The sequence below is a fragment of the Lithobates pipiens genome, unplaced genomic scaffold (genome assembly GCF_037356315.1).
Source record: "Lithobates pipiens isolate NorthernLeopardFrog02 unplaced genomic scaffold, aLitPip1_a1.2 Scaffold_16, whole genome shotgun sequence".
NCBI lineage: Eukaryota > Metazoa > Chordata > Amphibia > Anura > Ranidae > Lithobates > Lithobates pipiens.
In genome coordinates, this window is record NW_027507748.1 from 574,572,419 (window position 1) to 574,595,716 (window position 23,298).

The 23,298-nt window shown below is 42.2% G+C and overlaps 1 protein-coding gene across 5 annotated transcripts in view; it reads left to right on the plus strand.

Moving 5' to 3' along the window:
- HDAC7 (histone deacetylase 7) overlaps positions 1-23,298 on the plus strand; it is a 462,267-nt gene that overhangs the window by 63,004 nt on the left and 375,965 nt on the right. Inside the window, exon 2 of one of the 5 annotated variants that reach the window (XM_077483761.1) lies at positions 14,757-14,837. The exons of the other annotated variants lie outside the window; for them this stretch is intronic. The gene's annotated coding sequence lies outside the window, so the exon portion shown is untranslated. The remainder of the gene's footprint in view (positions 1-14,756; positions 14,838-23,298) is intronic. 5 annotated transcript variants of the gene reach the window in all.

Here is a 23,298-nt window from a genome sequence, read left to right on the forward strand (position 1 = left end):
ATTAAAGTCTACCTCCACCCAACATTTTGTTTCAGTTTTTGACAAATTTAAAAATAATTAAAAGTTCTCTCAGGTTTTTATTCCTTCCTGTGACCTGGGAGATTTTACCTAACTTGTAAAAGACAGCAAAACAAAAAACCTAGCCTAGCCTCGGGTGATCCTCAGAGATGGGGGGGGGGGGAATCCTCCTCATAAGTTGTACCTGTTTATCTGCAGCATTCGTTTCTCTACCTCTATTCAAAATGCACAGTGTACACAGCATTTCTTAGCGTTAGAAAGAAGGGGGTGGGGATCTGATGTCACACACTGAGCAGGGAGCGGATTGTAATCTGAGACCTGAGTGAAGAGAATGGCTATATCCCCCTCTACAAAATCTTATATGGAAATATGCACAGCTGATGCTGTCAATCACCTGCTGAGTGCTGGAGTCAGGCCATCTCCCGGGATTCTGTGGTGTCCACATAACCTGTCAGAAGAGACTCTTGCAGATAGCAGATAAATGAGAGGACTTGATCCTGATTACTGGCTACTGGGTGAACATACAGTGCCTTCAAAAAGTATTCATACCCAATTTGTCATGTTACAACCAAAAACGCAAATGTGTTTTATTGGGATTTTATGTGATAGACCAATGCAAAGTGGCACATAATTATGAAGTGGAAGGAAAATTATAAATGATTTACAATTTTTTTTTACAAATAAATATGTGAAAAGTGTAGAGTACATTTATATTCAGCCCCCTTTAGATCCCCCTAACTAAAATCAAGTGGAACCAACTGCCTCCAGAAGTCACCTAATTAATAAATAGAATCCAACTGTGTGTAGTTTAATGTCAGTATAAATACAGCTGTTCTGTAAAGCCCCCAAAGGTTTGTTAGAGAACCTTAGTGAACAAACAGCATAATGAAGGCCAAGAAACACACCAGACAGTTCCTTTAGAATCACTTTAAACTCTGGACAGTTACTGTAGGAGCTCATCTCTCACGTGTATCCAAACCAGAAGCATAAGACAGGTCAAACATTTTTAGGAATCAATTGCTTCTCCCATCAAGCGTGAATACCTCCCGCTACCAGCCATTGCATTCTGACAGCTGGCATCGCCGGCTCCCAGAATACCCAAACTGTGGCTGTAGCTGATTGGTTACAGCTACTGTTTGGCTAAAAAAAATTCCACCCAGCATCTTCATTGAAGAAGGTCAGGCGGAGTGGTTCTGCCAATGAACTAAGTTAAAACTAGGAAAATAACAAAACTGAAGGAAATATCAATGCACACCATATTATAATTAATACAAGAACTCCATAGGGTTTTCCACAGGAATTTGTTACTTTTGTTCCTCGAATGATAAAGTTGTCACCCGTATTCGTCAAATTTGAAATGTGTAAAAAATGTGTAAAAAAATTGGCCCATGTAATATTACAAGTAAAAAATAAGTGCAGTGCTAATTAATGATAAATAAAAAAGATTTTAGTGAAAAATCCTTGACAATTGGCATAAAGCTGAAATGATTCCCACTTAAGCACTCAAAATAATATTGTATACAATATTGTACAAATATAAAAAAAAAAAGTAAATTATTATTTATAATTATTTTTTTTTTTGTGAAACTAAGAGTAATGGTGAAAAAACTCTTAGGCCGCGTACACACGGGCGGATTGACTGCCCAACTAAGTTCGTCAGACAATCCGACAGACAGTCCGTTCAACTTTTGAATGAACGGACTTGACCACACACGATGAACAGACAGTCCGCTGAAAGCTTGCGCGATGACGTGTACAGCACGTACGACGGGACTAGAAAAACGACATCCAATACACTGCAACGCAACCTTCGGCCGTGTAAATCCTTTCTGAGCATGCGCCATACTTAGTCCGTCCAACTTGCCTACACACGAGCGGACTGTCCGCTGAAACCAAGTTTGGACGGACAAAACCAAGTTTGGACGGACAAAATTACGGAAATTCCGAAAGACTAAGTCCGTCAGACTGTCCGCTGAAAAAGTCCACTGAAGCCCACACACGAGCGGATTGTCCGCTGAAACACGGTTCAGCGGACTAAGTTGGCCAGACAATCCGCCCGTGTGTACGCGGCCTTAGAAAGAAAACTAAAGCAGTCACCAAAAGAAAAAGAAAAATTGGTAAAAAACTGTGAAAAATGTGTATAAATTAAGCAATGTGATCACTAAATAATACAAAACAGTGCATTAATAAAATCACATGATATTATGTGAACAAAAAGTTCCCAAACTAATACATGAAACGAAGTCCATAAAGTGCAAATGCTGCTCCAAACAAGTTGGCAGTGAAATGATCCCAAATCCAAGGTGAATCTCACCAAAGTGAGTATCAAAGCCTCTTACCAGCTGCAGATGACTACCATAAAGATAGTCTCACCAAGCATTAGGGAAAAGATTCAGGTCTCCCCCGCAACCTATACCGGCTTCCACAGCTGAGGAAATAACTGTTTCGCTCATGAGACAAAAACAGAGATGGCTTCCATAGCGTAGTATTTTTTGCAAAATTTAATAAAGTAAGAGAATGGCACTTACAAGATGGATCATCTTCAACCAGCGTAATAGTAAACAGATAGTCTCGGAATTTGCGGCGTCTCCACAGGCTTCCGTTCGCCCATCAATCTCCGGATATCAAACGTAATGACGTCACCACCACAGGCTCCTCCCTACGCATTTCGTCACGATAGGACGTCGTCTGGGGATTGGCCAGCCATGTAATATTGCCTCTCAACATAGTCTCGATGATGATCAAATGATGAAAACTGCATTCTCCAATTCACATCCCAGCTTAAACAATTCTGTACCTTAGTGCTATTTTCATGAATGGATTGCACAATGTTTGCGTGTTTGTTTATGGACCTGCAGAAATATGTTTGTCTATTCTGATGCTTAAATCTTCCTGTTGCTAGCTAATATTCACAAAAAAAAGAAGTAGCCCAAGGGTTTCTGGCTATTTAATTGATTATTCATGTTAAATGAATATTTCCTATCCTATTGAGACAACATCTGTCTTTTATATAATATGTTCTCAGGAACAGTGCCCAAAATAAATGGTATGTGAGTTTGTTTGTTATATTTGTATTTACTGGCTTTTTTTTCAGTAATAGTCACATTTTATTTTTTTAAATTCTCTCTAATGCTGGCCATAGATGGCTCATATTTCATTCATTACTGCCAATTCAGCCAAAAGTTGAGTCGTAGGAGGCTCTGCAAGCACCAACGAGCTCAGAAAAACTTGATTTAAAAATCGATTGAACTGGGTGGTAAACTATTGACAGTTGCCTGCCTAAATAACTAAACAGTGACTGTATCTAATAGGTCACTGTCCAGTAATTCAGGTAGCCACTGCACCCATGGCTGTCTGAATACAATAGCCTACAGTGGAAATTCCTCCATCCACACTGTTAGCGTAGATGAGAAAATCTAGCCATCTACGGCTAGCTTAAAGTAGAACTTTACCAATATTAACTTGATAAAAATAATGTCCTTTAGCAAGGAACATACATTCCAAATTTATAATTATGCTACCTGTTATGGACCGCCTGGCACTCCATCTGAATGCCTTTGCTAAAATGTGGCTTCCTCCACTTTGGAACCAGGAACCAGGTATTATAGCTTAGAATTGCACCCAAGAACTAGACGACATTAGCTTAGGTGCAAACTGGAACCCTATATTGGAAATTCACACAGAATTAATACCACACAAAATTAGATAACAACTTGATCACAGTATCCTAAACGCAAACTTTAAACAGTAATATCATCAGTACATCTAACCTTGAGTAAACAGTGATCTAATTAACAGTAAGCTAATCAACAGACAGGTACCCAAGCTTTGATTAGTCAGGGACCCCACCCCAGACAGTCCGGCACATAAAGTACATTTGCATGCTATCTTTCAGCTGTTTGGCTTTCACTTGTGTAATCTGTCCACTAGAAAAGCCATCAGAAGACAAAACTCATACAATAATCCATCCGTCTGAAAAAGTGGAATCAATTTATCTTCATAGATTTCTCGAGGAAGATTGTTGATAAATATTTCTATCCCAAGAGGAGGAGCTTATCCAACCCAGTCTGCAGGAGGGCCACCATATTTCCTCTGACGATTAACCTGTACAAGATTATTATTACACCTTTTCAGCCACTCAAAAAGGGAATCTTAATTGTCTTTATACAAAGAATTAGTCCAAGCCTTGCTCTCAGTGTTCATCACATTGTTGTGCATCATTAGAAAATGATCCACTTTCTTCATGGGATCAGAGGCTAAACCGAGCCCTTTTCCATGCTCTGTTTGGTAGCTGCTGACTTTTAATTTTTCCACAGGGGCTTGAAAAATCAAATAAAATAGAACTAAGAGCAACGTTTTTTTTACATTTTGGATAGAGTAATGCTGCGTACACACGACCGGACTTTCCGGCAGAAAAGGTCAGACGGAATCATTTCATCGGATATTCCAATTCCGATTCCGATTATTTCTTCAAAAATTCTGACGGACCTAGAAATAGAACATGTTTTAAATCTTTCTGACGGAATCAATTCCTATCAGGAAAACCATTAGACTGTATGCTATTCCGACGGACCAAATACGACACAAGGGCAGCTATTGAACTTCCTTTTCTAGTCCCGTCGTACTTCATTGCATTAGAAACAAACAGACTTTGGTTTGATCATGTGTAGGCAAGTCCATTCGGTCGGAAATCCGTCGGAAACTCCATCAGAAAGACCACCAGAGTTTATTCTGATGGAAAGTCTGGTCGTGTGCGGCATAAGGGAGGGCATAACTACTTTCAGTTTATTTTCCATCTGTCTTCCATTGGGGATACGTTCCTTATTTTCCTGTCCCATAACTAAAAAAGGAAGCAGGAGGAAATCACTCTAAATGGAGGGAATCCCTGGTGGTCACCAGGCTCACCAAAATGAATGTCCCCATTGGAAGATTTACACATTATTGTTGTACTGGTGACAACACAAAATGTCTTTCACTCCCAGTAATAACTGTAAACAGGACAAATAGAGAGGGGGAACCTAACGAGGGCACAGGAGGTAATAAAAACCTCAGGACTGTAATGAGGTCCTGTTGCAAGAGTAATGTACAAATATGATGAGTAAATCACAACACACCAATGTTTTGGGACCATGGTGTACCCCTTTCTCAAGGTGACAGACAGCAAGGAGTGAAACAAGCCACATACATACTGTATATACACTTTCTATTAGGGAATGTTCACCTTGCCCGTGTAGATACAACGTGAAAAACATACTGTTACAGCAGAGCCCTGTGCTATACGGCAGGAAAATGTGGCACTCTATGGATGAAACTGGAACTAGAAGTCGTCATATATTTCAAACACTGAAAGTCATCACTTGTCACCACCCAGTCATGTGATTCAGTCAGTGAATGAGGGTTTATCACTGTATTTATACCTAGTCATCACTAGGCACCACCCAGTCATGGGATCCAGTCAGTGACTGAGGGTGTACCACTGTATTTAGGCCCTAGTCATCACTGGGCACCACCAAGTCCTGGGATCCAGTCAGTGAATGAGGGTGTACTACTGTATTTAGGTGCTAGTCATCACTAGACACCGCCCGGTCATGAGATCTAGTCAGTGAATAAGGGTGCACCACTACATTTTGGTCCTAGTCATCACTAGGCATCACTCAGTCATGGGATCCAGTCAGTGAATGAGGGTATACCACTGTATTTAGGCCCTAGTCATCACTAGACACCACCAAGTCCTGGAATCGGACAAGCGAACAAGGGAATCAACTTAGCAGTGCCTAGCAGAAGTTTCTAAAATGGATGTCTACAAAGGGAGGCTTTTACTGGTAAATAATATGCACACATTACATTAAATACACACGTAATCTTATTGGAGGATTTATATTAAAATTAATGGACAGGCAACAGGGTCTCTTTAATGCACAGCCTATGATTTCTGTCATGCAGATTGCAGGTCTCTTTACTATGTAGATATTTGTACAGGCCATGCACCTTAAAAAAACAAGCCTGAGAGCTAAGGATCACTCAATGGCTTCCTCTCAGAGGGCCTCATTGCTCCAAAGGCCATAGACACCACAGTCCACAGGGAGCAGTTTTGACCAGTACCATTCTTATCTAATATGAAAAGAGTAGGACTTTTCCTGGTCAATGAAAGAATGTTTCTGGACTTTTTTTTATGTATGTTGCTCTGTCTAAGAAGAAAAGTATGCTACTGTTGAAGAATTCTCTTTTGTCTAATAAACTGTACAATGCATGAACATTTTTACTACACTTTCCCTGTTTCCTCCCATGGAAACTAAAAAGCAAGAGACATAGATGCCAATATTATGTGTCAAAAGCTTAAAGTAGACTTGTGTGGAGAGAGAAGCTTCTGACTTCTTTTTGAAAATGTTAGCTGACAGCCTGTTACAGTGCCTTGAAATAGTATTCATACCCCTTGAAATTTTCCACATTGTGTCATGTTACAACCAAAAACGTAAATGTATTTTATTGGGATTTTATGTGATAAACCAACACAAAGTGGCATGTAATTGTGAAGTTGAAGGAAAATGATAAATGGTTTTCAATTTTTTTTTTTACAAATATGTGAAAAGTGTGGTGTGCATTTGTATTCAGCCCCCCTGAGTCAATACTTCATAGAACAACCTTTCACTGCAATTACATCTGCAAGTCTTTTTGGGTGTGTCTCTACCAGTTTTGCACATCTAAAGAGTGACAATTATGTCCATTCTTCTTTGCAAAATAGCTTAAGCTCTGTCAGATTGAATGGAGTGTGTCTGTGAACAGCAATTTTCAAGTCTTGCCAAAGATTCACAGTTGGATTCAGGTCTGGACTTTGCCTGGGTCATTCTAACACATGAATATGCTTTGATCTAAACCATTCCATTGTAGCTCTGGCAGTAGGTTTAGGGTCATTGTCCTGTTGGAAGGTAAACCTCCGCCCCAGTCTCAAGTCTTTTGCAGACTCTCTAACAGGTTTTCTTCCAAGAATGCCCTGTATTTGGCTCCATCCATCTTCCCATCAACTCTGACCAGCTTCCCTGTCCCTGCTGAAGAAAAGCATCCCCACAACATGATGCTGGCACCACCATGTTTCACAGTGGGGATGGTGTGTTTAAGGTGATGAGAGTTTTGCTTTTAGGTCAAAAAGTTAAAGAAGTTACCTTCTTCCATATGTTTGCTGTGTCCCCAACATGGCTTCTGGCAAATTGAAAATGGGACTTCTTACGGCTTTCGTTCAACAATGGCTTTCTTCTTGCCACTCTTCCATATAACCAGATGTGTGGCATGCACAACTAATAGTTTTTCTGTGGACAGATTCTCCCACCTGAGCTGTGGATCTCTGCAGCACCTCCAGATTTACCATGGGCCTCTTGGCTGCTTCTCTGAATAATCCTATCCCTGAACTGTCTAGTGTGTTTCTTGGCCTTCATTTTTGAAGGGCTTTGAGGGCTTTACAGAACATCTGTATTTATACTGAGATTAAACTATACACAGGTGGATTCTATTTATTAATTAGGTGACTTCTGGAGGCAATTGGTTTCACTCGATTTTAGTTAGGCGTATCAGAGTAAAAGGGGCACTTCACACTTTTCAGATATTTATTTGTTAAAAAAAATTATAAACCATTTATCATGTTGCTTTCACTTCACAATTATGTGCCACTTTGTGTTGGTCTATCACATAAAATCCTAATAAAATACAGTTACGTTTTTGGTTGTAACATGACAAATTGGGTATGAATACTTTTTCAAGGCACTGTATGTTCACCCAGTAGCCAGTAATCAGGATCAAGTATACCAATAAATAAAGTCAGAGAAAAGGTAGAAATCCGTATTTTGCATGCTTTTTCTTAGTCAGTCAGTGACTCAGAAAGCTGTACAGGATGTACTGTATGAGCAAAAATCAAGGAGGTTGGAAGATGCTCCACCAAACTTGAATTGCTCTTTGTCACAAAGAGTATATGATTTACCATGACGTCAGCTTTGATGTAAACCTCAAATCTATATTTTAACCAACTGTTAGTCTTTATACAGATGTGTGAATTGGTGTACTTGCATAAATAGCATCTATCCCATTCTCTACCCTGAGCTGCCTGTACCAATGTTTATGTGACCCTTACGCTATTTGGGCAATTATAAACACACATACTAGTGCAGTTTCTCAAAGCATATCAAACATTGCTCCTGTTGTCTATGCTAATTGGTGGTTATACCAAAAGTGGTAGAGATGCTCCCTGTAAAGGCCCGTACATACGATCAGAAAAAAAATACAGATTTCGAAGTGATCATACGATAATCTGATCGTTAGTACACAGCTTTTTGAGCGCTGATCACAACAATTCTTGCAAAATTATCCAATGGGACAAACGCAAAAAAAATTCTCGTACAATACCAGATCGTAAGATTTTCATTTATTCAGCATAGTTTTAATCTGAAAATACAATACTACACATTACATCACTTCCAAATTTTTATTCTGTTGTATGAGAATCTTTGTAAGTTTAGTAACCTCTTCATTTTTTATATGGAAACTAGCATGCATTCGTCATTCATCCGATAATCTCATCGTGTGTACGAGGCGTAAGCCCTCTGGAGGCATATAATCTTCACTTGTGGCTGCTGCAGCCTTTATTACTATGCCTAAAACCATCAACTTTTATGGTTGTATATATTTGTGAAAACTTAATAAGCAATAGGGCCATCTTGGGCCTTCAGAATAGCTTCAGTCCCTCTTAGAATTCTGTCATATAAGTCCTGAATTCTAAATGTATTTTATGCTAATATTCAAGAAATAAGCCCTCCTGTTATTTGACTGATGAAGGAAGCTGTAAAACACTCACACTCTTTCGATAGTCCTATACATTCCTATTGATAAATTGGTGAATTACAAGGCCTTGAAAGGCACTTCACTTTATCCAAGTGTTTATTAAACCCTTCTCAATTAAATATGTGGTATATGTGGATGTATTATCATCCTATCATTTTGGACCATTATTCAGGAATAATAGTTACACCTGTTCAATAGCCTTAGCTGCTGTATGACCGTGCAGAGGAATCTTGGGACCTCTTCAATCCCAGCAGATGGATGTGCTTTATTACAAATCACTTATTATGTTTAACTGGTAATAGCAAACACTGTGGGTTTGTTGAACGCATCCTTTTTATGTTCTGCAATCACAAACCAGTCAAGTGTCAAGACTTTTTTACTACCTATGCCAAGTTATGTACAGTATCTTTCTCTGCTGCCTATGGATGCAAGTGGTTTTACAATGGCAGCCATGCCAATTTCTGTTGAGATCAGGTCATGGAGGTGCTGATTCAGAAGTTATATTTCAGAAAGTCTTTTTTTTTATTATGTATTAGCTATGCACACTGATAAAAAATAAAACCTGAACATAAGAAAAACCTGTGGTTGGAAGGAGATGAAGTGCTACCAAACCGAATTACTTTGTCGGTAGTTTGTCTACTGCTGTTAATGCTTAAAAAGTGCTAATATAGTCCATATTTTAATGCATAGCCATTTTTAGCTGTTTAGAGTAAAGTACTAATGTAGCATTGTTATGACTACTTCCATATGTGCAGAGAATTTTTGGAGTATATTTATAATCACCATATTATGCTTACTCAGAGAAATACAGTCACTCCTGAAATATGCATTTTCTCTTGCATATTTTTATCTTAGGAAAGTGGTTTTGTTGGGAATTTATGTAGACTCACTGATATAAGACACAGCAAAATATGCTTTTTGCCATGAAAAACAAACCAGTGACCTTAGTGTCCTGAATTGTATATTGCTTTCAGTAAACGCGGAATGACTATCTCCTAATGTCCCCAGGGAAAGGTCTCCATTCATCTGCAAACTCTCAGGATTGTCTGGGATTGCACCACAAGCTATGAAGATACCTTAATTAACATCTGTTCCCCTAAGCTGTGTCTGTGAACTCTCCCTAAACTTCAGCTATGTTTCATTCTGGATGTTATCCAACACTCCTCAGATCAATGCCTGCAACAAACAGCATGGATGCATACATCTCTGATTTTATGTTTTCAAAAATAAGCGTGCAAAACAGAAGCAGATTACTGCTGGTTTTCTAATAACTCCACTCTCTCATCCCAAAAAAGGAATTCTATTAATGTGGACATTGGTGTTTTTTGCAAATAATTGGAGATGCATGGTAATCATGGCCTGATTTTAGCACAGCTAATTCAGGCTGTGCCCTAGACAGTAGGGCTTTTAGGGGTAGCACACAGCCACCTATGCATTATGTTGCAGGACCAGTAGGACATTTTTGTGTGTAATCAAAGGTTTAAGAGTACCTCCTTGCTTCCCAGTGCAATCTGGCCAGGTCCTCATTGTTGCTGTCCATGCAAAGTTGGTGCATTTTCTGTTGGTGGAGTATTGTACAGTGTGTGTACAGTCCACCTACTCTCACCCAGCACACCTAGAACCAAAGTAATAACAAATTAGAATGATAGTTTGCTCAACTCTCTTGGTCATTGGCTGTAGGTTTAGTGACATACAAGTGGGCAAGTTTTTTCTCTTATTTTTCCACTTTGGCCTTTCATGGTTATGATATGTAACCATCTTACTGCCATGCTATGGCTAGTTAAAGAGGAAGTAAACCCCTTCAAACCACTTTGACCTACAGGTAAGCCTAGATTAAGGCTTACCTGTAGGTCCAAGCAATATCTCCTAAACCTATATGGTTTAGGAGATATTTGCCCGAAAATGGGCACCGCTGTCTACGGCGCATGCGCCGTAGACAGCGGCGCGCAGGCGCACTAAATGCGGCAAGTCCAAGAATGGATTTGCCTAATTTGTCGACTCCCGTGCGCATGTGCGGGAGTGACGTCATCGCGGCTTCGCCGAATGGCAGCGGCGGAGCTGCGAGACGCGACTCCCGTGCGCATGCGCGGGAGTGACGTCATCGCGGCTTCGCCGCTGTCATTGGTCGGAGCTGCGAGACGCCACCAGCAAGATGGATGCGGCGGACTACAGGGATCAGCGGCGACTTCGCTGGCTCCTGTGTCAGGTAAGTGACACATAATGAGCTACTATGCGATGCATAGTAGTCCATTATGCTTTACCTTTGCAGGAAAAAAAAGAGGAAGTAAACCCATCAGGGTTTACTTCCTCTTTAATCAACTGGAGTGAAAAGGGCAAGGTAGGAGAAGGTTGATACAAAACAATTTGCATAGGGGCAGAATGTGCAAACTGAGCTCTAGTGGCAATACAATTGTGAAATGGATATTTTATAGATAGGCAACTCCTATCCTCATATTAATTAGTGGTTCCAAATTAATAATAACTACTGCAGTAGGGAACAGACACAACGGATACGCTCAGCATCTTTCCAAATAACCGTTCTCCTTTATTATGACGCATTTGAAGGTTTTTATACACATGATTACGTAGGTATCACATTAATATTACAATTGTACGTTTATGGTAACAAGGGGAGTTACATAGGCAGGCTAATTCTAATCAGGACTCGAAAGAATGCAAAACATGTACTGAAAACATTGTTAGTGCCATGTGCACAGTGAGGGCATCGTGCAATACATATAAAATAGAATACAATTATATACAGAACCTACAAATTTCCATTACAATTGGATGCAGAATATGCAAAGACTTCCCAGGAAAATGAGTTTGACTTCTCACCCACAGTTGTGGTAATCTACTTTTCTGTCTTCCATATTGTACACCTATAGCTTATCTGTCTTGATTTTCACAAAAAAAACAAGCTATTAATAACTAATAATAAGGGGCATTTCTCATAACAAAAATTCAGTAAATCAAGCAACCGGATGCAAGCATTTGGCAACTTAGCTATCATTGGTTACTACAAACTATTGTGCTGCACTGTATAAAATACTGTATAAAATACTGCGTGTTTAAAGGAAGAGAGCGAATGAGTAGCCTATTACAATACATTTGGAGTATCAGTAGAAACATATGTGAAATCAGATACACAGAAGTGAGTCATAATAGCAAATCTGCTTCAGAGCCAGATTTATATTTAGAATTCATTCTAACTTAGGAACACTTGAATGGTCATTTCATTTTGCACAAGATCAAAAGAAATGTAGAATGATAAAAGTAAACACTCACCAATGTGATTAAGAAGTAAAATTTAATTCTGACCAACCTCTCTTAGCCAATATTCAGGGAAATAGGGAAATCTTCGGTACCATTGTTTTTCTAGGTTTATATGTTTTTTTATCTGATTTTCTATATCCCTTTTAAAATGTATATAACATCTTTATTTTATGCATAACCATTTAATACAAAGTGCACCCATGACAATGGTCTTGCAGAGCATTCTAGGTTTTCTAAAGAGAGAGCACAGCGGCAGCTTCTTCCTTAGGAACTGCCTCTCTCTCTTATTAAAACACCGTATGCCATCAGTGCTGTGCCCTGCCTGGGGGGTTTCAAAGGTGGGAACACCTGGGTAGGGGCATGACTGATAAGTCACCTTGTCACGAATGAGTGTTCCCCGACTGTTACATAGAGCAGGGGAGTGCCACATGTGATGACAAAAGATTTAAAATACAAAAAATATAAACATATGTGAAATCAGATACAAAGAAGTGAGTCATAATAGCAATTCTGCTTCAGAGACTTAAATGGTCATTCTATTTTGCACAAGATCAAAAGATACGTAGAATGATAAAAGTAAACACTCACCAATGTGATTAACAGGCAAGATTTCATTCTGAGCCACCTCTCTTCGCCAATATTCAGTCTGCTAGGGAAATTTTAACAGTTTTGGTAACATTGTTTTCTAGGATTTTAGCATAGGTGTTTAAGCAAGTGGAATCTGTGCTACATAGGGTGATTAGGGTGTGCCCAGGCACACCTGGCACACCCTGTGCGCACACCTATGGATTATACAGTATGTTTTTAATCTGATTTTCTATATCCTTTTTATTATGTATATAACATTTTTATTTTATGCATAACCATTTAATAAAGAGTGCACCCTAAAGAAAGAGCACAGCAGCAGCTTCTTCCTTAGGAACTGTCTCTCTCTCCTGTCGAAACACAGTATGCCATCAGTGCTGTGGCCTACTTGGGGTTTCTCAAATTTGGGTATACCTGAGGTAGGTATATGATTGATAAGTCATCTTGTTAATGAATAAGTGTCCCTCAGCTGTTACCTAGAGCAGAGGGGTGCTACCTGTGCTGACAACAGATTTAAAATACTACAGAGCTACATTAGAGACTGTAAAAATGGCGCTCTTTGGCTAGCTTTTCAGGGCCAGTTTAAGACCACACAGGTGACAACCCTGATTTACATGTATTATATACTGTATATGGTGAGTATGAATGGTATTGAAGACATGGCATTGCTATGTCTCTGGTATGCGATCGTACTTCAGACGCTCCCCTTTTTGCATAAAATGTATTCAAGAATGAAAAACAAAACAAAAAAAACACCTTGCCTACCCTGAAAAGGTTAATAAGGTTTATAAAAGAGTTTAAATCTCTCTCATGAACTATGGGAAATATGTTGTAAGCTTACAGAGATGGGAGTGGTGGGATTGGATTTAATTACGGTTCCCAGAAATCTTTCCAGATAGACTGATGATTATTTAATGCAGAATGTAATAGTGATCAGCATTTTGGGTGTGTGTGAGGTGTCTTGGAAGCTGCCTGCCTCTCGGTCCTCCTCTATGCCAGGGTTTCCCTTTTATTCTTCAACGCTTTAAAATAAGAAAGAATAAAAATCACATCTGCGTAACTGTTTAAACAAATACTTTATTAAGTCTGACTGCAGAATAAGGACATAGAGCAAAGATCTTTTACCGAAAAAAGTAATAACGTTCAATTTTATGCTGTTTTTTTTCTCCAGCAGTCATTCTGACTATGCTAATATCGTTCAAGCAAATGCTGATTCCGTTTCCTTGGAAAACAATGGTGCCAAATAGTACGTTAGCTCTCCTTGAGTTGCAGTGTGCTGTGTAGTGCCAGATGGTGTTAGACATGTTGTACATTGTTTGCCATGTAATATAGAAGGGAGTGTGCCAATTCCGTCTTGCTCATAATTAACTCTAAAGAGCATAGTCTGAAAAATTGAGGTGGTAGGTGTTGTCCATTGCTGCCAATCAGATTTAAGGACTCCTGCTTCTGCCAGAAGAAAGCTTCTGATTGATTAAAACTGAAAAACAAAAAACAAATTGGTTGCTATGCTATGGTTGGTTGTAAAAGAACCGGCTGTCCATTTACACCTGACTACCTTGATCCGATCCAATCCGCCTACACAAAGGACAAATCCTCTGCCATTTGATTTTAGCATGTCAAATTGAATCAGAGGTAGGTGACAGTCAGTTCAAACCCATCAGTCCTTAGGGATACATGGACCATCCAATGAGGTCAGTCTGAAAAACTGACTTGATCAGATCACCTATGTGAAAGGGAATTACTCAAAAAAAGAATATTAATTGAGTAGACAGTTACTGTATAATTAGGGACATGACTGCCAGAAAGTGGGCACGATCTGGCAGAACTGCCTGGTAATAGGGTGTGATCTGGACATGACTGCCCGGAAGGTGAGCACTTCAATTTTTGGTCACAGGCAGTGGTGACATGGATGAAGATGTTGGTAAATAGGCATATTTATATTTTTGCAAGGCAAAGCCATTTAAGTTGTGATTCATCATTAAATGATCACTTATCATCATCGTTTTTCACTTATCATCATAACGATCATCATTTTTTTGTGCAACATTTAGGCAATTCAGAGAGAAAAACCAAGCAGTGTCACCCTATAACAGGAAGTATCTGAACAAGGACATTTATAGCAGAATCACCAGGTATTATTTTAACCTCTTCATGCCACTGCCTCGCAACCCTTTAAGAGTTTTATGACGCTGGGAGGCGGGGCTTAAGATCACAGTGGTCATGTGATCCAAAAACTCCTTTTTTTTTATTCTTGGTTAGGCGCCAGTAACTGTGGGCTCACGCTCTCTTGGCACAGCTGTATTGACAGCAATTCATGCAAATATGTGGCCTCTTGGTGCAAAAGGACCAGGCATCGAGAGGCCGCATATTTGGGTTTAATGAAAGCTGCCAAATTAAAAAAGACTAAAGCTGACATTGATAAAATGACATGAAATGAAATTACATTGATATGTTAACCATGATATGAGATTTTAGCGATAGGGTTTACATCTACTTTCACGTGTAATTTTTTAGGAAGTTCTCATTTAGATTGTAAGCTCTAACGAGCAAGGCCCTCTGATTCCTCTTGTACCAAATTGTAATGTAACTGTAATGTCTGCCCTCATGTTGTAAAGCGCCGAGCAAACTGTTGGCGCTATATAAAACCTGTATAATAATAATAATAATATAATAATAATAATTTAGATATGCGGCCAGAGAGTGGCAAAAGCAGGCAGTTGAGTTGTGATTTGACCACGCACCTGAACAGCATCATAAAGCTTCTCAGGGCTGCATACAAGCTGCTTTGAAAAATGAACAGAAAATGATTGAAAAAAATTAGGCTGCGTTCACATTTGGCATTTTGGGGTCTTGGGCAGACATGAACTACAATCTCAAAACGCATGATTGGGTGCCATTCACAGCGATTCTGTATGAGATCCCAAAATGGCAAATGTGAATATAGGCTTATACTCTCTGTCGCATTTGGCAGGCAGTATGGCAACCCATTTAAGCGAATGGGGCCTTGGCACAACCGCATGCAATGCATGTGGTGGTTCAGCCTTTTGAGAAACAGGCTTTCTGCTGCCTGTGAACTGCCCATTCATTGCTTTTCATAGGGGCAGAAGGGCTGCCACACTCCCCGAATGATCCCTTATAGACCTAAAAATAGAGCGATCTTCTCTGCAAGTGCGTTTTACCACTTTAAATAAAAATAGAACCGAGCCAAAGTCTGTATTGTGATACTTGAATTTAATGTTCACATGGATTAGTGGGGTGTAGGCTAGCATCTGTCTTACGTCTGAATCCTGACAATGTTTAGAAAACAAGCTCGGCAGAATGTAAATCCCACTTCCAAACCTTCGAGACAATACTTCATTGAAAAACACTCATATGCCGTTGTTAAGAGCGGATTATTTTCTCCACATTTTATCGTGTGTGCTGTTGTGTCACGTACGTTGTGTCTACGTTTTAGCACTGCACACAAAAGGTGTTAATGCTGGCCTTCAGACACGAATGTGCCCTCCTAGTGCTGCCTGGAGAGGAGGTAGCTCAGACTGGAAAGTTTCAGAATCTCCAGGCCCCTAAGTGGCTGATGTGCACTTCTACAAAGCTAATGGAAACTGGCTCATAAGCTGAAGTGTGATTCCAGTCATTTTTCACAGCGTGCGCAATGCAGGAGACCGAGAGAGCTCAGAGGGGGTAGTAGATGAGGCTACGCCACTACAAGTTTATTATACTCTGGCAAATTCATTTTTAACTATACTAGTTTTATTGTTTTTCGCACTGGAAAAATGCACATTATTGGCCAGTTCAAGGTAGGACAAACAGTGAACATACAATATGGAAAATGTAGTACTGTACACCATAAAATTAGAATTGATAATAATAATAATAGCATTGATTCAATAATAATAATTTAATAATATACACTATGTGTAGCCCAGAGGATACCTATCACATATCATCTTTTAAATGTATAGAGTAATAAATGTTACTTTGTAATTGGCTGCTACAGGTTAATGATAAATTAGGGTTCATGCACGCGGGCGCATTAGGGGCAATATAAAAATTCTGGCTTTTTCCCTTACCTGGAAAGCCTAGGTGCTGCACACAGCTGCCCATATATATGAAACTCCAGTTCTTGTGTTAACTCATGTATATTGCATGGTTGCACTCCTGAACGCAGACTTTCTGCATACACACTCTTTACGTCATTGTATGCACCAACTGGGCTTCTCGGGCTTGGAAAAAAAGCCAGAGTTTACATTGTATGGCACTAATTCACCTATATGCACGGGGCCTTAGAAATATTAATTCAGTTGTAAAGAATCATTTCCCATGTGTAATCTATTCAATAAAAATTTCGGCCCCATTTACATTTTTGTGATGGTTTAACACTTGTTATGTTGTGGGTCAACGTGCATTGGATTAAGACAGCTCATTAAAAGTAATAGTCTGCCAATGCACATGCCAAAAATCGAACATGACCTAAATTTTGTAAAGCAAAGCATTATAATGCATTGTTTGTTGCAGCATACTGCAATGCAAGTGTGTTGTCTTAGGCCGCGTACACACGCGGGGACTGTTCGCTGAAACTTTGTTCGTCAAACAGTTGCCGCAACAGTCCGCTCAAAATTTGCATGAGCGGACTTGCCCACACACGGCACTTTTTGAGCGGACTGTTTCAGCGAACTGTTTGCCAAACAGTTCGCTCAACTTTTGAAATGAACGGACTCGCCCACGTAAGGCGGAGGCAAGTCCGCCCATTTCGAGCGCGTGTACAGGTAGGCGGGGCCCGCGAAGGAGACGTCGTGGGCACCGCCGCCTGGAATGGACTTAAAGGGACACCCAACGCCGAAAAAAATCGGTGTGGGGGTTCCCCCAAAGTCCACAACAGACCCTTGTCCGAGCACGCTACCCGGCCGGCCAGGAAAGGGGGGGCGAGCGAGCGCGCCCCCCCCCCCTGAGCCGTACCAGGCCACGTGCCCTCAACATGGGGGGTGCCTTGGGGAAGGGGGGGCCGCGCGGCCCCCCCACCCCAAAGCACCTTGTCCCCATGTTGATGAGGACAAGGGCCTCTTCCCGACAACCCTGGCCGTTGGTTGTCGGGGTCTGCGGGCGGGGGGCTTATCGGAATCCGGGAGCCCCCTTTAAGAAGGGGGCCCCCGGATACCGGCCCCCCACCCTATGTGAATGAGTATGGGGTACAATGTACCCCTACCCATTCACCTGTGAAAAAAAGTACAAAAAAAAACACAACACAGGGTTAAAATATTTTATTGCACAGCTCCGGGGGTCTTCCGTCTTCGGGGGTCTTCTCCGGACTCCTCCGCTATCTTCTTGTAGCTCTTTTGCTAGCGGAGGAGTCCGGCTTTCTTCCTCGTCGCCGCCGGCCTCTTCTTCCGACTTCGGGGGTCTTGTCCCCCTCTTCGGTTCTTCTGCCGGGCCACCGCGCCTTCTTCTAGCTCTTTTAGAGGCGGTGGCCCAGTCTTCTGTCGCCGCCTTCCGTTCTTCTTCTTCTTCTTCTTCTTCTTCTTCTTCTCCAGGAGATGTTGACACGTCGCTCTCTCCGGCCGGAATGCCAGAGCCGCGCTGTGCTGCCACTTATATAGTGCCAATGGGGCGGTGTCACATGGTATATGTCACATGGGTTGGTCACATGGGTTGATGTCACATGGGGACTATGACATCGTAAGGGGGCGGGGTCACCATGTGACATCAACCCATGTGACCAACCCATGTGACATATACCATGTGACACCGCCCCATTGTCACTATATAAGTGGCAGCGCAGGGCGGCTCTGGCATTCCGGCCGGAGAGAGCGTCGTGTCAACATCTCCTGGAGAAGAAGAAGAAGAAGAACAAGAAGAAGAAGAAGAACGGAAGGCGGCGACGGCGACAGCGGCGACAGAAGACCGGGCCACCGCCTGCAAAAGAGCTACAAGAAGGCGCGGTGGCCCGGCAGAAGAACCGAAGAGGGGGACAAGACCCCCGAAGTCGGGAGAAGAGGCCGGCGGCGGGGAGGAAGAAAGCCGGACTCCTCCGCTAGCAAAAGAGCTACACGAAGATAGCGGAGGAGTCCGGCGAGAAGACCCCCGAAGACGGAAGACCCCCGGAGCTGTGCAATAAAATATTTTTTCTCGTGTGTTGTGTTTTTTTTGTTGGGTACTTTTATTTTACAGGTGAATGGGTAGGGGTACATTGTACCCCATACTCATTCACATAGGGTGGGGGGCCGGTATCCGGGGGCCCCCTTATTAAAGGGGGCTCCCGGATTCCGATAAGCCCCCCGCCCGCAGACCCCGACAACCAACGGCCAGGGTTGTCGGGAAGAGGCCCTTGTCCTCATCAACATGGGGACAAGGTGCTTTGGGGTGGGGGGGCCGCGCGGCCCCCCCTTCCCCAAGGCACCCCCCATGTTGAGGGCACGCGGCCTGGTACGGCTCAGGGGGGGGGGGGCACGCTCGCTCGCCCCCCTTTCCTGGCCGGCCGGGTAGCGTGCTCGGACAAGGGTCTGTTGTGGACTTTGGGGGGACCCCCACGCCGATTTTTTTCGGCGTTGGGGTTCCCCTTTAAGTCCATTCCAGGCGGCGGAGCCCGCGACGTCTCCGTCACGGGCCCCGCCTATCTTCACACGCGCTCGAAATGAGCAGACTTTCCTCCGAGCGGGAACAGTTTGCTCATTTCGAAAGTAGCCTACACACGGGCGGACTGTTCGCTCAAACAAAGTTTCAGCGGACAGTTTTTCGGAATTTCCGAAAGACTTTGTCCGTCAAACTGTCCGCTGAAACTGTCCGCTGAAAGCCCACACACGGGCGGACTGTCCGCTGAACAGTGTTGAGCGAACAGTCCGCCCGTGTGTACGCGGCCTTAGCCCTTGTACACACGGTCGAAGATTCCGACAACCAAATCCGTCGGAGTAATTCCGACGGATTCATTCCGGAAGAGGTCCGGAAGTGATGTTGCATACACACGGTCGGACTAAGTTGTCGGAAAATCCGATTGTACATAACGTGATGATGTTATTTCATTACGACGGGACTACGTTCAGGCTAGTAGCCAATAGCTTTGGCCTAGGAATTTGATCTGAGCATGTGTGGCACTTTGTCCGTCGGAGTAGGCTACACATGATCGGAGTATGTCCGATAGGAGCATTTAGTTGGAAAATTTTACTGGCAAGTTAGAAAAGTTGGTCTGTCGGATATTCCGACGGAAACAGTCCAATGCAGACCACACACAGTCAGAATATCCGACAAAACGGTCCGATAGGAAACATTCCGACGGAATCTTCGACCATGTGTACAAGGGCTTTAGTGTGTTAGGGTGCCAATGTAACAGGAGTTGCCACAACACAATGGTTTGGATAGGCCCTTTAAGTAAACCTGTTACTTTGCCCATTTCTTTGGATAGTCCATTCCATGCTCAATCATGTTCATCTATGGAGTCCTTAGTTAAAAGCCCTGTATAAGTTCCATGTCAGGCTAATGACCTTCCTTCTGCCACATGTGACAGTGCTCTGTCCTGGTCATTGATCAGTCAAACTCAGAGCACAATATTGTGGGAAGAAGGACAGAGATTCACTTGCCTCACCATACCAAGAAGTACTGGGTATTTCCAAGGGCACTGGCAGCCAAACAAAATGATAGTAGAGCATAGCAAAGGTTAAACCAACAGGGAATGATAGCAAAACAACTAATTCATGAAAATACCTTTCTGCAGTGTGAAAACATTGTAGTGTACAACTTCTGTGCACAGGACATAAGGGGCACTGGGTAAATTGTAAAATGAGGGGGTTTGGTTGTCCTGCAGAAAGTGAGGTTCTTAGCAACTTTGGTACTGACTACCAAAATTGTATAGGTAGCACATGACAATCATCAGGATACATCTTTAATACACAGCACAGTTATTGTTTGTGGTCTTTCCTGTGCATCATCTTTAGAAGAGGCTTCCTTCAACAGCCATGCAGACCAATTTGATGCAGTTTGTGGCATATGGCCTGAGCACTGACAGGCTGACCCCCCACCCCTTCAACCTCTGCAGCAATGCTGGGAGCACTCACACGTCTATTTCCCAAAGACAACCTCTGGATATGACGCTGAGCATGTGCACTCAACTTCTTTGGTCCACCATGGCGGGGCCTGTTCTGAGTGGAACCTGTCCTGTTAAACAGCTGTATGGTCTTAGCCACCATGCTGCAGCTCATTTTCAGGGTCTTGGCAATCTTCTTATAGCCTAGGCCAGTGATGGCGAACCTTGGCACCCCAGATGTTTTGGAACTAAATTTCCCATGATGCTCAACTACACTGAAGAGTGCATGAGCATCATGGGAAATGTAGTTTCAAAACATCTGGAGTGCCAAGGTTCGCCATCACTGGCCTAGGCTATCTTTATGTAGAGCAGGGATATGCAATTAGCGGACCTCCAGCTGTTGCAGAACTACAAGTCCAATGAGGCATAGCAAGACTCTGATAGCCACAAGCATGACACCCAGAGGCAGAGGCATGATGGGACTTGTAGTTTTGCAACAGCTGGAGGTCCGCTAATTGCGTATCCCTGATGTAGAGCAACAATTCTTTTTTTCAGATCCTCAGAGAGTTTTTTGCCATGAGGTGTCATGTTGACTTTCCAGTGTGAGAGAGTGAGAGCAATAACACCAAACTGAACACACCTGCTCCTGATTCACACCTGAGACCTTGTAACACTAACAAGTCACATGACACCAGGGAGGGAAAATGGCTAATTGGGCCCAATTTGGACATTTTCACTTACTGGTGTACTCACTTTTGTTGCCAGCGGTTTAGACATTAATGGCTGTGTGTTGAGCTATTTTCAGGGGACAACAAATTGACACTGTTATACAAGCTGTACACTCACTACTTTACATTGTATCAAAGTGTAATTTCTTCAGTGTTGTCACATGAGAAGATATAATAAAATATTTACAGAAATGTGAGGGGTGTACTCACTTTTGTGAGATACTGTATATGTATCTGTATTCTTAAAAGTCATCAGCTACAGTACTTTTACTGGCTTTAAATTTTCCTAATACGGTGGTGATATTAGGTAAAGCTGGCAATATTTTTATTTTTTTCCGTTTAGGCAGCGTGTGGGTGGGGTTAGGGGTTAGTTGTGCCCATGCAGGTGGGAGTACCTCTCGCACAGAGCTTGCTCAGCAATGCCCGGGTCCGGACTGCGGTGATGTGATGAATCTAACATTAAGGCAGTTCCATTCCCCATCTTAGAGATGAGCTTTCACTGTGTGCAGTGATAAAATACAGAGTTCCTCTGATAAGCAACTTGTCCCATGTCACTACAGACTGTACCTTTGCCGTGGTAGGCACGTGCTGAACCTGTACCCACTTCACCAGTCTAGTGTACTTCTGTTAGCTCACTCCCAGCACGGACCTCATGCATGCTCTCAGTTAACTATTTCCTTCCCATACTTTGTGACCAAGCTACAGACCTCCATAATGCAAGTTCAGGTCCAGTTGCTATTGGATACCGACCACTAGGGAGGGAGCCAGAACACTGACCCTTTTGTTGCTGGAGGACCTGTCAACTTACTAGGTACCACGCCGAACCACTTGTTGCCTGTAGCTTGTTCCTTCACGTTGTTACCCATAGAAACTACACTTATCTTCTTGTCCTTGTCAAGTTAACCCTTTGTAGCAGTGTTACGCTATACTCTGTAGTGCTTTACAGAGCCAGGTTCTTTGGAATACTCAAGAACCAACATGCACCCCTTTGAATAACTTCAGATCAGGCTCATAATAGTGAATATATTTATACTGCTCATGATGTGGCATACAGTTCAATATGAACAACATCCTTTCCCTGATCCTGACTAAGATAGCGTAGTGGCCCGGGCATACCTCCTTGAGGTGAGAGTGTATTATGGCATTGTCTATGTATTGGGTGTCCCTGGGAATTCCCGAATCTTTGGTAGCGCCAATCTAACAATTAACTTCTGTTGAACAGGGGTGGCCACACATGGATCGGAATTTGTCCAGTCCCGGACAAATTTCATTCCCTTCATGGGTAGCATTAGCATAGATCTGTGGGACGGGAATGGAATTTTGCCAAGGGGCCTAAAGACACAAAGATAACTGTATGTTGTGTAAAAGTACAGTTATCTTTAAATTAATACAATTTCAGTAAAGTGAAATATGATTGGTTGCTTTGAGGTTCTTGCCATTGCATGTCATCATTGTTCTCAATACATAATGCTGCTGGCCTTTATTGTAGCTCAAGTGTGCATTCACATTAGCTATAATTCCAGACATCCGTAGCTTTCAGGGCTATTCTTATTTCTAGTGAGAAATTTGTGTTATTACCGATATAAAAGTGTGTGATATAACTCCAAGGCTTCCATCTGTAGTCCTGAGAGCTTATCTGTCTTCCTCTGCAAGCAGGAAATCCTAGAGATAGCTCTGAAAACAATGTTTGTCCGCAGCCTCCTTTCCCGGCTGGCTGTTGCTGGAGTGTGTTTTGTAGAAACAAAAAGATAACAGATAATGCAAGATCACATTGTACCTCTTGGCTGGAGCCCACGGTATGCAGGCCTATTCCCTGCTAGCGCTAAGAATGTGTCTATGAAAAGTCAGTTCAGT